Source organism: Arvicanthis niloticus, chromosome 21, assembly GCF_011762505.2.
Source record: "Arvicanthis niloticus isolate mArvNil1 chromosome 21, mArvNil1.pat.X, whole genome shotgun sequence".
NCBI lineage: Eukaryota > Metazoa > Chordata > Mammalia > Rodentia > Muridae > Arvicanthis > Arvicanthis niloticus.
Genome location: NC_047678.1, coordinates 42639740 through 42644210, shown reverse-complemented (window position 1 = coordinate 42644210; position 4471 = coordinate 42639740).

Here is a 4471-nt window from a genome sequence, read left to right as displayed (position 1 = left end):
GTGCGATGACGGTGGGGTCAGCAAGCAGACATAGAACATAATCCAGTCTGCTGTTGTCACCTTCCCTAACATGATGTGAATGGCTGAGAGGACTGGGGGGACCCAGACAGGACACGAGTGTAGAGAAGGTAGCATCCAAGACAAGATGACGGTGTCTTAGACCCGTGTGGGTAACAGAGACAGTCAGAGCCAACATGGAAAAGCAGTAGGCAGTAATTTCATCCAGTCTCAGGGATGGGCTGAACAGTGCCAGGGTGTGAGGGAGAGGGTGAGAGGATGGTGTCATCCCTATGTGTGATCTGAAACGGGACAAAGGTCCAGATGTATGAAGGGTGAAGGGAGAATCATGGGTACCTGTCAGGTTTCCCAGAGAAAAGTGCCCGTCTTTTATTTTCTTTATGTGTCTGTATGACGGTCACTTGAGTATGTGGATGACAAAATGTGGCTTCTCCAGCTGCCCCTTCCTCTTGCCCCTACCCAAGTGGGGATCACTCTACTGATATGGAAGGACCTTCGGAGCTGACACTGCAGGAAGAGAGAGGGGAATACTGGGGTTTTAGGAGCCTGAGAAGCATGGTCCTGGATCCAGCATGCTAGCCCACAGTGCCCATTGGGACAGCCACACCTGGGCTTCTGGTAGAGGGCTCTGTCAAGGTGAAACCCAGCAGTGGCAGACTCAACAGGAGCCCCAGCTCATTGTTCTTGGTGCTAGACTCTCTACATTCAGGAAACAAGAATGTCCCCTCCCAGGGGTCTCTCAGAGGGATCCAGACACAAGGAGGAGAGCTGGCTACAAACAGACAGACCCTCCCACCTACCCTCCTAAAGCAGCTCCCCATCTTGAAGACCCAAAACTTCTTGTGGATGCGAACACTCAGGGTAGGACCAGCTCCCTTCCCCTGGACTGGAATGATCCGGAGGTACCCATAGGACCAGCTCTGCTCATCAATTCTGCATCTTCCTGAAAATGTACTTTTAAATGCCTTAATTGCATTTTAGAGATAACCCTGTAAGCAAAGTGGCCGGAAGAGAAACCATGGAGAGAGCTTGGTGGTCAGGCTCTTTGTTTTAAATCAATCCAACATCTGTGCCTAATGCAGCCTTGGGCTGCTCCTCCGGAAGCATTAGCCCTATTAGTGGGGGCTGGCAGGAACACAAAATAAGATATTTATGGGCTTGGCACGTGTACATTGCCGTGGGGACTGAGGCTGGGGTGGGGTTGTGAGGGAAATATGCGGGTCAGCATGTTTGTGGAGCTTGCTCGGGTTCCACGCCAGGCTGATGACAGAGAGCACGGGGTTACTCTACCCAGGGCCCCACACGCATTGGCACCTTCTCACTGCCTCTGCACAGTGGAGAAGGCCATGCTTTGCAGTCATCCCTCCAACCACAAGCAAGGGGAGGGGACCACAGGACAGGAGTAATGGGCGAGCCTCAGTGAGGATTTCAGTAATGTCGCACCACAGGCTTTGAAGCCATACTTAGAGCAAAGTGCCCAGCAAAACCTTGGCTCCTCCTGTCACCTCTCAAAGATAGTTCCTCAAAGAGAACTTCCAAGTTCTCACCTCCTGAACTTGGCATCTGACCTTGCCCAGTCTTCCCACTGGCCAGGCTAGCATCACTTTCAATCTTTCTACCAAACCCACCGCGCCCCTCCACCTCATCCTGTCTCCACTAATTCATTCTCCTCTCAAAGATAGCTTCCTGAACACAGCTATCTCTGCCAGGAGCAAATAAGAAGGGGAGGTGTCACTCTTCATTTAGTGACATGACCCAAAGGCACGGGCAGAACTCGCTTCCTACCAGACAGGCTTAGTTGTGTGGACGGCCACCCTTAGCTGCCGGGAAGAAGCTAAAGACGGTAGACCATAGAGAGGTTGGGACAAGAAGTTACGTGGTGCTTTGTTTAGATCTTACTGTGTAACTGTGGCCCTTCCCCATGAGGAGCTGTGGGCCAGGCTGGGAGGAAACGTGTGCCTAACTTCAGACCCAGCATTAGGGAGCCAGTTCTGTCCAACAGAACAAAATAGCTCTGACCCTGTGGGGACTTGTGGTGGGGGTTGTGTGATAACGGAGTCAGGCACACGGGTCGTTTGGTGAAGGGTGGAACTTTTGCCACTTAATGAAGAGTCACGTCTCCCCTTCTTTCTTGCCCCTGGCAAAGATAGCACCCATTTAGTCCCCAGACCTACCAATCTCACCTCCTGAACTTGGCATCTGATCTTGCCCCTGTCCTCCCACTGGCCAGGCTAGCACTGCTTTCAACCTTTCTACCAATCTCACTATGCCCCTCATCCTGTCTCCACTAACCTAAGCCTGGCGTCTCCCAGCAATGGATCCTCCAATGCCCCCCTCTTCCCCAAAGCTCATCAAACCCACTCTGTCCGTTTACCTTTTATGTCTCAGCCCTTATCTGACCAAGCTCACCTCCAGAGCTCATCTTTCATGTCGTAACACAAACCGCCACAGCCCACAGTTTAAAGCAACACCCACTGGTTATCTCAAGGGTCTGTAGGGCCAGAGTCCAGTCACCACTGAGCTGGGAATCTCTGTATAGGGTCTCACCAGGTTGAGGTTGGAGTACAATCAGGTTGGGTTTTGATCTCACTCAGGTTCCAAGCCCACACCTGTTAATGACAGAAAACACTGAGATGCAGCTGAGGACCAAAGTCCCAGCTTCCCTCAGCTACTAAGTCAAGATGGCTCCCACTTACCCATCATAATCTGTCCAGTACAACTCTCCCTCTGCAAACCTCCATGGAGTAACTCTGATCACAGGGTGAACCCTAAGAGGATGGTGTCATGGCCACCTGCCTACCATGCCTCTGTAGGCCTCAGGATCCACTTAACTAGGAGACTTGACATTTTTTCTTAGGCTCAAAAATATCTCACTTCCCTTGGTTCTGCCTCCCTCCTCCCACCACCAGGCCGTCTTCGTCTTCGTCTGGCCAACTCCTCCCTTAAGGTTGAGCTGAGTGCCCTCTACTGCCCATGCATACTCCAGAAGCTCACACCCAGGCTAAGCAGGTTTCTCTGGGCTCTGGTGATGTGTACTACCACCTTGACTACTCTCTACTAGTGACCTGTGTGCCTGACTCAATTATCACAGAACCCCCCACCACAAATTCCCACAGGGTCGGGGCTATTTTGTTCCGTCTGAATCTCTAGGAGTTGGAGGTGGGTCTGGCTTATAGTAGGTATCCAATAAATAAATATGTCTAGGATGAGTGGAGATGACTTTCCTTGGGAGGTCTGAGCCGTGGTTCTTCGGGTGAGACCGTTCCGGTCTCTCTGCTTTGGTAATGTACAATGAGATTGTGTTTAACTCCACACCGTGTAAACTGGCCCACAGATCCTTGACATTACACAAGAGCTTGTATGAAGGACAGGATTCCCGACCCTGACTTGCCTCTGAATCCTCACAACGATCCAAACAACAAACCTTTCTGCTGGTCTTGTTTTAGGACCGTAAGGCAGTGAGGATTCCATCACTCTGCTCCCAGCACCTGGCCTGGCCTTGCTGTAGATTTGGTATATTCTCTGGGCACGCTCCTCTGGGACCATCTGTAAGTGTTCCCAATACAAAGCCCCTTCTCTTTCTGCTGCAGATTCTCCCTCCAACTCCAAGCAGGGAGGAAAGACTAGAGTGTTACCCAGCTATGGGTTACCTATGAGTTTCAGCAAGGACTGAAATCCAACAGGTAATTTTCTTCATTGTACTGGATGATTTTGTGTGTCAACACAAGCTGGAGTTATCACAGAGAAAGGAGCCTCCCTTGAGGAAATGCCTCCATGAGATCCAGCTCTAAGGCATTTTCTCAATTAGTGATCAAGAGTGGGAGGGCCCATTGTGTGGGTGGTGCCATCCCTGGGCTGGTAGTTCTGGGTTCTATAAGAAAGCAAGCTGAGCAAGCCAGGGGAAGCAAGCCAGTAAGCAACACCCTCCATGGCCTCTGCATCAGCTCCTGCCTCCAAGTTCCTGCCCTGTGTGAATTCCAGTCCTGACTTCCTTTGGTGATGAACAGCAATGTGGAAGTGTAAGCTGAATAAACCCTTTCCTCCCCAACTTGCTTCTTGGTCATGGTGTTTCATTGCAGCAATAAAAACCCAAATCAAGGCACGCATCCACAGATCTGCAGGAGCAAGTCACCCAGTCTTGGCAAGTTTCTGTCCTTTTTTTTTTTTTTTTTTTTTTTGAATCATGGTACCACAGGCTCCTGGAAAGAGTGGGGTGGGCATGAAGATACACAGTCTATAATCCCAGCAGCACTGTTCTAACGCCAAAGCCAGAGGGTCAAGAGCTCCAGGTTAGCCTGAACCAAAGAGCCAGCCTGGGTATAAAACGTGAAGGAGGGTATGGAGAAATAGTTCAGTAGTTAGGAGCACTTGTTGATTTTGCAGAGGTCCCGGCTTGGTTCTCAGCACCCATGATGGCTGGGCAGCTCAATAATGCCGACCCTCACTTGGCCTC